This window comes from Emys orbicularis, chromosome 2, assembly GCF_028017835.1.
Source record: "Emys orbicularis isolate rEmyOrb1 chromosome 2, rEmyOrb1.hap1, whole genome shotgun sequence".
NCBI lineage: Eukaryota > Metazoa > Chordata > Testudines > Emydidae > Emys > Emys orbicularis.
This window is the reverse complement of record NC_088684.1, coordinates 24,736,724-24,749,690: the sequence shown is the minus strand read 5'-3', so window position 1 is coordinate 24,749,690 and position 12,967 is coordinate 24,736,724. Positions and strand designations below refer to the sequence as shown.

Genomic DNA, 12,967 nt, shown 5'->3' with positions numbered 1-12,967 from the left:
AGATGAGGTAACAACTCTGCTTGAACTTGTTTCTGTCACTTTGTGGACAGTGCTAGAAGAGATGGGAGAGACAGACTGGAGTCCTGAGAAACACACCTACATCTCCTCTCCTTGCCAAAAAAAATAAAATAAAAATTTCAGATAAGAAACAAGTATGTTTGAGCTTATTAGCTGTAACACAAGAACAAGGCTAGAATAGATCTTTTTGAATGATACTAGATGAGATAGGAGGAGAAGAGTCACACAGAGGTAGTTAGAAATAACCACACCAGAACAGATTAATAATCCATCTAGGTCAGTTTCTCATCACTAATAATAGTCAATGCCAGATGCTTCAGTAGAAATGATGGAAAGTCCTCTCTAATGCATTTAATTTAGCAATATTGCATCATGGGAAGGAATGCCTCCCTTGATCCCTGCTGGTGAATACTCCGGAAGCATAACCTTGTTCATTTCATCCTAACTAGTGTGACTGCAGATGTTGTTCTGAGTCCCATGCATAGCTTTTAAATTTTGATTTCTACTGAACTCTTTAACTCACAGAACTCATAAACTTTGTATTAATGACGCTAATTAGAGATTGCTTAAAATGTATCTCCATCTGCTTTTTTGCACTCTAGCTCTTGTATTGTGAGTCAATCAGGATCCAGAAGGCCTTCTTTAGAGCACTAATTATTTTATAGTATCATAGAAATGTAGGGCTGGGAGGGACCTCAAAGTAATCAAGTCCAGTCCCCCGCACCATTGCAGGACCAAGTAAACCACCTTCTTGTCTCCTGAAGAATCCTTATTTTTTCAGATTTCAGAGTGGTAGCCGTGTTAGTCTGTATCAGGAAAAACAATGAGGAGTCCTTGTGGCACCTTAAAGGTGCCACAAGGACTCCTCGTTGTTTTTGCTTATTTTTTCAGTCTCTTCTTCCACTGCAGCCTGCTTCATTTTTCTTCCCTCAATGTTTTCATAAAAATCAGAGGAGGGAAAAGACACGCTAGTTCCTCTAGTCCCTCCCATTGCAGGTGCAGGATTGTTTTCTACTGCATTTGGTGTTTGTCAAGTTTCGTTTTAAAAGTTCTCCAATCATAAATATTGTAGTTGACGGGGCACTAGCAAGAGATCACGTGCATGTGGTAAAAGACTTAAATTATGTATGAGTACAGCCTCTAATACACAAGTACTGTATCATAGAACACAGTTGCCAGAGGAAAGGAGATTCCAGTCAACAATGCACAGTACATTTTTTCTCTATCTATATAATTTATAATGTGAATTCTGAATTACAGTAACTCCTCACTTAAAGTTGTCCCGGTTAACGTTGTTTCGTTGTTACATTGCTGATCAATTAGGGAACATGCTCGTTTAAAGTTGTGCAATGCTCTCTTCTAACATCGTTTGGCAGCCACCTGCTTTGTCCACTGCTTGCAGGAAGAGCAGCCCGTTGCAGCTAGCCGGTGGGAGTTTGGAACCAGGGTGGACCGGCAGCCCCCTATCAGCTCCCCCTATCAGCTCCCCACTCCCCTAAGTTCCCTGTGCAGCAGCTGCCCAGCAGGCTAGCAATCGGCAGTTCAGCTGTCCCTCCCCCCACTGCCATGTGCTGCTCCTGCCCTCTGCCTTGGAGCTGCTCCCAGAGACTCCTGCTTGCTGTGCAGGTGGGGAAGGGAGGGGGCTAATGTCAGGGTGTCCCCCTCCCCCCTGCTCCTGCACCCCGCTTACCCCTTCTCCATATAGAGCAGGGAGGGGACACAGACGGAGAGAGACAGAGAGTGCCTGGGGCAGCAGCTGCTGTCTCAACTTCCTGATCCACTTAAAAAGACAATGCACTTAAGAGTGGGTCAACTTACTTAAAGGGGCAGTGTGCATCTCTCTCTCTCTCTCCCACACACGAGGTGTGTGTCTGTCTCTGTCTGCCATGCTATCTCCCCTCCCGCGTGTTCGTGCTGCCTTGTGTGAGAGGTTATATTAACAACAATGTGTTAACCCTTGAGGGCTCAGCCAAGTGCTAGTTCATCATTTAACAGCAAGGCATTCCCTGGGAAATATCCCTCCCTCTTCCACCCTCTAACTTCACCATCTCAACCAAGCTTCACAATCATCATAGCTGTGAACAGTATTAAATTGTTTGTTTAAAACGTATACTGTGTGTATATCTATAGAATATATAGTTTTTTGTCTGGTGAAAAAAATTTCCCTGGAACCTAACCCCTCCATTTACATTAATTCTTATGAGGAAATTGGATTCGCTTAACATCGTTTCGCTTAAAGTCGCATTTTTCAGGAACATAACTACAACGTTAAGCGAGGAGTTACTGTATATTCTTATTAATACCAGAATGGCTCTATACTACAACCTGACATATGTCAAAGAGCAACTTGTGAACATCTTCATATTATAGACTGGCCTGGCATGTGAAAAGAGCTTTTATATGTTAATGGTGTTTCCAGTCCTCTTGGCTTTAATCCATACTTCAATCTAGCACTATAGAAATGTCTATAAATAAATGTGTAGGATGCTGTCCATATGCACTGCTGCAGAGAGGAAGAGCAGTCCAGTGGTTAGAGAACTAGTCTGTGATTTGGGAGTGCAGGATTTAAGTCCCTTCATTGCCATAGCCTTCCTACATGACCTTGAGCAAGTCACTTTGTCTGTCTCCATTTCCCATCTGTAAAATGGGGATAATAGCTTTTGCCTACCTCACAGAGGCATTGTGAGGATAAATACATTAAAGATTGTGAGCTGCTCAGAAACTACAGTAATGGAGGCCACATAATCACCTTAGATAGATTTCCATATTTAGTTGCACATTGAAGGATTGTCATAGTGGGTTTGCAGGAATTAAAACTACGGTGATGGGTGCTTTATAGCTATGGATAAACCTGGTATGTCATGAATGCTGGTCCCACAGCTGGCCAACATCCAGGAGAGATGTTAGTTTGCTGTCAAAGGTCAAAAAGCACCTTTTTAAAAGCCAGCCTCCTTCAAATGGAGTTCAGGCAGTGGTCAGAGGGATGAGAGAGCACATCTTTTGGTTGTTGTTTACACAGTAACATGTCTGTATATCTTCATGGGATTTGTGTAATTCTGCCATGCTGCTGGGGCTGTCCAGTGCACAAGAGTTGTGACGGCTGTGCACAGCTGCAAGAGGGGAGTCAGAGGGGTCAGGAGCCTGTTGAAGTCTAGAACTATTGAACACAACTTTACCTGGGAGGAGCTGTGTTGCTGAGGATTGGGTAACCCTGTCTTCCCCTCATGGAGGTGGATGGATCTCATGCCACTTAATTGCAAATATGTGGGACTAAGGGAGCAGGGCCTCTGCATTATCATCTAATTCCTGAGGGAATCTTCTTAATCTTTTCTCAACCCCCTTTCATTTTGTTTCAGTGTGATGGGGATATTTTTGGGGCTGGCACCTCCATTAATATCCTTCACCAACTGTCAGTCAGCAAGGGGATGACCCCACCTTCACATTAGGATCTCTGGCATGAATTGTTCCATTCCATTCCTTTGTGTCACTTCTCTTGAGCTCAGTTGTCTTAGCTGAGGATAGAGATTCCACTACTTGAAGGGAACACTTTTGAGTGCTGCTGGAAGCCTAATCTGCTAGTGAAGAGTTTAATTAACTTGACTCTGAATTATATTCTCTTTAATATTACCGTGATAGCTCCATACTACAAACGGATGGGCTCAATGGGCACAATCCTGAAAATGTTTACTTGCAGGAATAACTTTGCTCACACAAGTAGACCCACTGAAAATAATAGAGCATATAAAGTGTCTTATATGCATAACAGTTTGGAGAATGAGGCTCTATAGCAGCATATATCAGGAAATTTGCAAGGTTGCTGTAGGTCAGCAGCTTTAGAGGCAAATTTTAACCTCAGTAGGGCCCTTGCTTCAGTTCAGTTTATTTAGCTAGTACTAGCAGAATTTGGAAAAATCACCTTTTGTTGAACACTCATATTTGGAACTTTTGTTTTAAATTAGATGTGTGATAAATACTATAGATGGAAGATAGGGATGGTAATTCGTTCTGGAAGGGTAATCAACTCTTTCCTGTAAAATACCTCTCTTATCTCATCTATTCTGCTCCTCTAAGAACTTTCCAGCTCAATATCCCAATTTAGCTCAATACCTAGAGGGCATACAGGTGCTGTCAAACTGTGGCAGATGTTTCTGCCTTAAGAGTTTCATAATATTTAGTGTTTCATTGTTCTCTAAAGAAGTAGTAATAAAGTGTGAGTTGCAAGCAGTAATGGTGTATCTATCTGTCTGTGTCTACAAATAGTTATAAATCTCTTTATAACTATCAACATATTTCAGTGAGGGCAACTCTATTTGGTTGGTTTTGTAAAAGGAAAAACCTCAGATGTTCAGATTTTGTCTCAATCAAATACACACTCTGTCTGTCAGACTAATAATTATGTAATCCTTCTGTCAGGTGGTGTCAGCACCACCCAAGGCTGCGTTCAATATCTAAGGGTTCCTCCTAACATTACAAAACAAAATCAGCTTAAGCTCTCATCCAGGAATCTGGGAAAACTAAAAACCAGCTTGCTCTCTGAGTGCCACTGTTTATTTAGGTGCCTGTGGGTTATAAAAGTGCCTAGCTTTAGATACCCAAACTTGCAAATTTTGGCTTTAGTGACTCGTAGAAACCACACAGGGAGCCAGCCACTGGCTGAACTAAGAATAAAGCCCAGAAGTCTAGGTGCCACTGCATTGTGTGACAGGAATCTCCTTTCTTCTGGCAACTCTGTTCATCAGCTGGTATTCATGAAGTGTTACCATCCCTGAACCACAACCTCCCTGAACAATTTATTCCAGTTTTAATCCTGTCATCCAGAGTGCTTGCAACCCCCCTGCAAATTTTATACCCATACTCTCCACTCCATTATCCAAGTCATTAATGAAAATATTTAATAGCTACAGACAGAGGACCGACCCCTGAAGACACCACTAGATACCCCCTCCCAATTTGACAGCGAACCATTGATAACTACTACTTTTGAGTGCTGTCTTTCAACTAGTTACGTACCCACTTTATAGTAATTACATCCTGATCACATTTCCCTAGTTTGTGAGAATGTCATGTGGGGCTGTGTCAAAAGTCTTACTAAAATCAAGATATAGTCAAGTCTACAACTTCCCTGCATTCAACAGGTCAATAACTCTATCAAAAAAGGAAATTAGATTGGGTTGGCATGATTTGTTTTTGACAAAGCCATGTTTGCTCTTCCTTATAATCTTGTTATCCTCTAAGTGCTTACAAATTTGTTGTTTAATCATTTGTTCCAGTATCTTTCCAGGTATCAAATTTAGGTTGACTGGTCTATAATTCCCCAGGTCCTCTTTATTCTTCTTTTTAAAGATAGGTACTATGTTTGTCCTTTTCCAGTCTTCTGGGACCTTACCCATCCTCCAGGAGCTCTCATAATTGCTAATGGTTCTGAGATTGCTTCAACTAGTTCCTTGAGTACCATAGGATGAATTTCATCAGGCCCTGTCAACTTGAACACATCCATCTTATCTAAATATTCTTTGACCTGGTCTTTCGCTATTTTGGCTTGTTCCTTCCCCCTTGTTGTCAATATTAATTATGTTTGAGTATTTATTCACTAAAAGGATCAATAGTGACTATAAAATTGGCATTAAACACCTCAACTTTCTTCAATCATGAGTTATTAGCTGTCCTTTCCCATTAAGCAGAGAATCTACACTTTCCTTTTTTCCTTTCACCTAATGTCTTTAAAGAACCTCTTCTTATTCCCTTTATATCCCTTGCTAAGTGAACTCATTTTATGCCTTAGCCTTTCTGATTTTGTCCCTACATGCTTGTACACCTCTACCCCGATAAAACGCGACCTGATATAACACGAATTCGGATATAACACGGTAAAGCAGCGCTCTGGGGGGGGCGGGGCTGTGCGCTCCGGCAGATCAAAGCAAGTTCAATATAACATGGTTTCACCTATAATACGGTAAGATTTTTTGGCTCCCGAGGACAGTGTTATATCGCGGTAGAGGAGTACTATTCTTTTTTACTTCTTCTTAGCAATTCATCCATGTTTCCATTTTTTTTGCAGGATTGCTTTTGGATTTTCAGGTCATTAAAGAATCCTGATGGAGACATATTGGCCTTTTCCTCTTCTTCCTATCTTTCCTTAGCATCGGGATAGTTTGCAGTTGTGCCTTTTAATATTGTCTCCTTGAGAAACCGCCAGCCCCCCTGAATTCCTTTTTCCTTTAGATTTTCTTCCCATGGGACCTCACCAGCAGTTCTCTGAGTTTGTTGAAGTCTGCTTTTTTGAAATCCATTGTCCATGAATAAGGAAGAACCTCTTATGACCTTATCCAGGGTACAATCTGGTCTGCTAACAGCTGTGTCCCCTCAATACTCGAGCCTGGGGTGCCTTTTACACTGCTTTGCTGGAAAAACCACCACTCCTGATCTTGCTCACATACAGCCTCTAGCATGCAAAATTACTCCCAGCTGAATTACATGAATGCTGCAGCCAGTCACTCATGAATTACATACAGGGCAACACCAGCAAACTTTCAGTCCCAAACTTGCCCCCTAGAAATGTGCACCTTGTACTGTCCAGCACCCTTCTGGACAATACAAGTAATAGAATGTCTGTCATTTCATCAATGGAAAATGATATGCACAGACCCCATTATCTCAAGTGGAGTTTCCCAAACACTTCAATCCAAAACGCACACTGGTTTAGATAAAACAATAAAACAAATGTATTAATTACAGAAAGATTTTAAGTGATGACAAGTAATGAGGCATAAAGTCAGAATTGGTTACAAAGAAAATAAAAGATAATCTGCAAACTAATACCTAATTTAGCAGGCTGAATGGATTCAAAACAAAGGTTTTATCTCACCATATGCTTACAGCAACCTGTACTGGCTGAACAGCCTCCCAGCCATGACCCTTTCCCCAGTTCAATGATGGTTCCTTTGTCTTTTAAGCATTGTAGCTGCCGTGAGTAGAGATGAGGGGAGAGAGGTGATTTGCGGGCCTTTGTTTCTCATTCTTATACCCTTCTCCCCTCTTTGAGGATTATCTCCAGCTGGGGTTCAAGCGACAGGCCATCTGTTTACATGGAAACTCCCATCTGTCCCATTGTCAATGTGTAAAGTTCTCGCTCACACCCTTCTTCCTGCCAAAGAATGGCCATTTAACTAGGTGACACTCCATAATAGTTCATCTGATTATGCTGATACACGGCTGGGGCGCCCGTGTGTCTGTCTCTGAAAAACTGGCTTGGGCCTGCTTTCCTTAAACTTGGAGCATGTTATAAGAATGTTATACAGTAGAATCTTATAACTGTACATACAATGTTGCCACACATATTTCATCAGGATAATAATGTTCATCAGATTGAGATTTTTCAAACGATGCCTCACAAGACATTACCTTGTACAAAATTTATCACAGTCTTATAAAAAGAGTGAAAATAATGGTACACACCGTCATACCTCTCTATTATCAGTCTTTGGGAATTCAGTGGAAATACAGGTGTAAAGACTGCCAGATCAGTCTCATGGCATCTTTCAGTCAGGATCTCAAAGTACTTTGCAAACACCGATGTGAGCTACCTAGTGCCTTATTTTCAGAAGTGTTGCTGATCCAGTGCTCCCATTGACTTCAGCATCTCTACAGATCAGACACACGTGCTGAAATCTTGGCCATATTGAAGTCAATAGCAAAACTCTATTTGACTTCAGCAAAGCCAGCATGTCAATCAAGGTTTTGTAAGTTGGACACGCAAACCTCCTGGCACGCAAAATTAATAATTCTGAAAATATGGCTGTTTATATTATTCATGCTCATAAATTTTGTTTAAACACGTAAACATTTTCTAGCAGATTATATACAATACATCATGTAATGTGATCTAGGGACTAATGATGTGCTGTACTGGTATTTAAAAACCATTTCCTTCTAATGAATCATATGCTGACATGATTCTTTCAACACAATCCTCCATTGAGTTCCATTGAAAAATTTATGGCACAATATGGCCCATGTCTCTTCCTGTGGCTTAATGACATATCAAACTTTTGAGAATGTTTTGTGTTAATATCTGGGAGTAACTATTCGAGGCAGTTCTGAGAGAACTTGACACTCAACACTCTTGAATTATAATTGAGTGGCATATCTAATTCCCTGAAGAGCATGACTAAGATGTGTCTCTTAAATCGTAGCATCTTTGTTGTACTGAAATGATGAGTAAATGTGTCCATATAAATAAAATTTACAATCCAATTTGTTGAAAAGTAGTTTGCTAATCCTCAGAACAGTGGTTTCATTTAAAACATCAACATGCCCAAATACAGTACCAAAGAGTGAAGAGAAATAGAACTGTCACTGCAATCTGTGAAAGAGTTTCTCAAGTTTCATGCACTTCACACAGTGAATATTACATGGCCAGTAGGGTTACGATTCAATCAGGAAACACCAGTTATTTGAACCCATCTCTCAAGTAAATGTACAGTCAGTAATTCTTGTTAGGATATAGGAAAGAATCCTAAATATTTTGTAAACTAAATAGATCTATTGATTGCTTTAAAAATACATTTGGTTGGTTTTGTAATACCATTTGATTTTGAAGAAGGATGGTTAAAAAGAATTGCTGACTGTCTGCCGCAGACCTGAAGAGTTGTCACCAAATACAGGCGAGTCTCATCTTACGCGCATTTAACATGCGTGAATTCAGCTTTGCACAGTCGGCAAAAACAAAACAAAAACAAAAAGAGAAAAATAAATATTTAAATACTGTACCTGTAGTGCGGGTGATTCCGCCCGCCATTACACTCAATGTAATTTTGACTATACGCGATTTTCGCTTTATGCGCTGACAGCGGAACGTAACCCCAGCGTAAGATGAGACTCGCCTGTATATTTACTCAAGTTTCTGGGTTTCTGGCTATAACTTTTATTAAAAACCTCAAGCTTAGCATTATCCCTGAAATAACCTTTGTTTTTTTCTCCCTTTTAAGGGTTACTGAATTTGCTGATTGTGTGTGGTTTGGATATTAAGACATACTTTTGGAAAACAAAACCAAGTGCCCTCAGAATTTGTATGTCTGCTTCTTGAACTAAAAGAGTTTTCTGGGACAGACACAGATGCATGGGAAAGGGCTGGCCTCATTTTCTCCTGTGGTTCAGGGATGAGCTTCTTTGCTTGCTGGACTGGTCTCACAACATGACGATGTTCCAACATTTGAGTCCTTCAAATTCAAGCAATGTTTATATTTGTTTCAATGAAGGGTCAGCCATGTTTTATGCATCTGGTTGGTCCCTGCCTTAATATATGGGGTGTATTAGACTCTGATCTCAGTGCAAAGATATTGCCATCATAGTGTTGTAATAATAATGCCAGAATAATAATAGTTCCTTGTCCATCATATTATCTCACACACACACATATATAAAATCATACTGTGCTGGACTGACTTCCATATTTCATCCTTGCTCTATTCCTATCTTATATTTCATTCACATCTGTCATCAAATTTCTTTCCTTTTGTACTTTGTTACTCTATGAACTAAGCTATCTTGGTTTTTCCATTCATATTGTACAATCACTGCCATCTGCTTAAACTCTCCATCTCGTCTCTTCCTGATATATTATTCTAATTTCCCACTGTGACAGGGAATAAGAAAGGAAATGATATAGTGCAGCCTCAGAAAGAATTATAACCCCAACTCCTAGCAGAAAAAGAAGCATGTGTTTTGGCTCTTGAAAACCAGAGCAAAGTGTCAAGTCACAGGGAGGTAAAACATCACACGTCGTTCTGCAAACTACATCTGAAACTAGGTGAAAATTAGATCACTGTTTCTGAGGTTCAGCCTCTTCCCATGTGGTGTTGCTTATGTCCATGTGCAATCTCTTCCTCTCTCTCTACCCCTCTTCCCATGAAGACCCAGGAAATATCAACCTTGACACCCCCAAGTATTCAAAAGTCATGAGCCAGAACCCCCCTCCCCCAAATCATGAGGTTGGCTTAAAAATCAGGGAAATTTTTTTTGTTTAGAAAGACTAAATCTTGTGTTTTGATCAGTGGGAAGAATAAATGTATTTGATCTCACTATCTCTTTCATAATAACACCATAAGCTGGGATGATGTTGAGTTTGTATTCCTGTCAAATTGTAAAGACTGCTTTTAATGTCTCACTATTGTTTATTCCATTTTAGGGAAATTTCTACAATTTCTATTAAGTTGAACTGGAGAAAACATAAACAAATAGTGGGTATACAGAAGTAACAAAAGCTAAATGTTTTATGCAGAAAAGATTCCCACAAGTGCATCCCAGCTATGAAGAGTGAACTATATTTTCACATTCTGTGGCATTTCAATACAATCTTGGATCAAATCACAAATGATTATTTTGATACAGCTATTTACACTGGTCTGATTATATGGAAATAAAACATTGAAAGAATGTGTTTTTTGTTTTCTTTACTCTTTTGCTGCTGTAAATGAATTTGCCTACTCCAATTAAAGATTGGGTTTTTTTTTGTTTTTTTTTTGGCAAAGTAATAACTACAGGATTGAAAAGGCCTCATTCAAAAACTTGTTCATGTGTAAGAAGTGAGAAATAGGTTGATTCTGAAACCATTTATACCCTAAGTTTTTAAAAGTGGTGAGAGGGACTTTAGCCACACAAATCCTATTATCCTAATTATGTGAATGGATAAATCTCCGTGGATCACACTGAAAAGTCACATCTGTGCTGCAGTGTACCTACTTGGATGAAAACCCAGGGACCAGTTCTTCCATCCTCACTTGGTTTGAATAGCATTTTTCTCTGCCAATAGTCCAGTTGAAACGAATGGAACATAATGTACTATGCAATGTAAGGATGGTAAAACTGACCCCCATTTTAGTGACAAGTCAAGGAATGCAAATTGATCAACAGGAAACATAACTGGGCAAACATACGTATGTTTAGACCATGCAGTGGCAGATATCAGCTGCAGTTAAGTAATGAAAAATCAAATCCTAATCCCACTGAAGTCAATGGAAACTTTGCCATTGAGTTCAATGGCAGAAGGATTGGGAGCTTTGTTTAAAGTTACCTTCCAATTTATTCTCACTTTTCCAGTATGCTCACATTCTTGATACTTACTGTTTTTCTAGTGTTTATACACTAAAATATATTTCCAATTCAAATACTGTTGTCTTGTACTGTAAAAATCTGAAATAAAGGTTTTGTTTTGGCACTTTCACAAGTGGAATTTTTCCACGTGTTCATAGCCTATTCTACACTGCTAACTGTATGTAGGAAAAATACCCTAATCCTTATCAAATACTTTTAGTGAATTAGCGTTAACTTTATGGACTGGGTTTGCCATCCACTGTGGTTATATCAAATTTGAAACAAATAACGTGACTAATTCTGTCCAGTTAAAAAAGTTTGTGACTGTGGCTACCATTCTTAGTCCTTCTGCACATCAGATTGTATTTATATTTAAGATAATCTTTCTAGTGACATTACTGTTATGGTGTTGTTTTAAGCTGCTGACCACATGGTATGTAATCACATTCAATGTTGTATGAGCATTCGAGAGGGCCAATATGTGCACCCCGTCTTCTCTCACTGAACCTCCTCTCTTATTAATCCCTCATTTTAACAACTCTATCCTTTTCTCAGCACTTGAGCAATTTGTATCCCTCTCCACTCACCTCTTTCTGCACTACTCATGCTGATGTTTGAATATCCTTTGTGATCACAAGTTCACCGTGTGGCTCCTGGGGAAACAGGTGATGCAAATCAGAGCTTATTGTCTATCAGGCCAAGTGAAAACTCATCTTTCTGTCTACTTAGCCTCTCTCCCAAGTTAAAAGACACAGGTTCTTTTATCATTGGCTATGTCTACACTTATGGTGGCATGTAGAGTACAGCGTACTCAGGTAGCTACACGTGTAGTGTCTGTAGTGAAAAGCTCCAGCAGCATCCCTGCTTCCTCCTCTGTGCCTGAGTCTCCTTTGTGCCTGAGCCTTTCCCTGCTGACAGAGCCTTTCACTGTGGCAGGGAAAGACTCTGGTAGAAAGGAGGCAGCATGAAACGACACTGCTAAAAATAGCAGTATAGTTGTGGGAAGTACTGCTGGTGCCTGTAGAAAGCAGTGTAGGGTATATACCCTAGGGGTTCAGGCATGTAGGGTGCTTTATTCTACTCACCTAAGCCGTGCCTCACCGTCTACACTGCAGTTTATACCTATGCTAGCTGGATGTGCAGCGTATGTACTCTACATACTGGTGTAAGTGTAGACATACCCATTGAGGCAGTTTGTAATGCATGTTGCCCCTTCTGTACTGTTTGACTCAATTATCCCCAACATTTCTGCATTCATCTCATTCTCCATTGAATGCAGTGAGGAGTTTGCTACATTCCTGCTTTCAAACGTACAAAAGATAATTCATTGCTGCTGCCAGGTATCCAGCAATCCCTTGACACACCTGCATCTCCCTTCTCTTGGCCATGCAAACTATCAGTAACTGTTGTCCACCATCACAAGCATCCTCTCCATCCCTGAATCCAGTTCAGCCCCTCCTCTGGTCATGAAATTCCATGATTTCCCCTAGCTCTGTGATGTTGTAACCATCCACTCTTCTGCCTGATCCGCTGCATTATTTTGCCTTCTCTCAGCTGCCTCACTGCTACTTTCATAGTTGAATGTTGCAATTTTGCTTGTCCAGCCTAGTATGTCAGGAACTCTTTTATCTCTGTCTCTTACCTTAAAATCTTCCTGTTGTCTTAGCTGTGAGTGACTCTAAAACCTACTTAACTTTCTGTTACCCTTTCCCTATTACCACTTTCCTCCATTTTCCCTGTAATTTAACCAAGCCAGCAAGAATATTAACAGACATCTCCACTGCTTCCAAAGTTCAGCTTTCTCTTCCGTGACTCTCCTCCGTTTTTGTACATTGCTTTTCCTTTCTGATTGTACAAG

At 40.2% G+C, this 12,967-nt stretch overlaps 1 protein-coding gene across 1 annotated transcript in view; it reads left to right on the top strand.

Annotated features, from left to right (window-relative positions):
* The window catches only part of COL14A1 (collagen type XIV alpha 1 chain), a 167,123-nt gene that overhangs the window by 24,800 nt on the left and 129,356 nt on the right, over window positions 1–12,967 (top strand). The gene's annotated exons all lie outside the window — the stretch shown is intronic.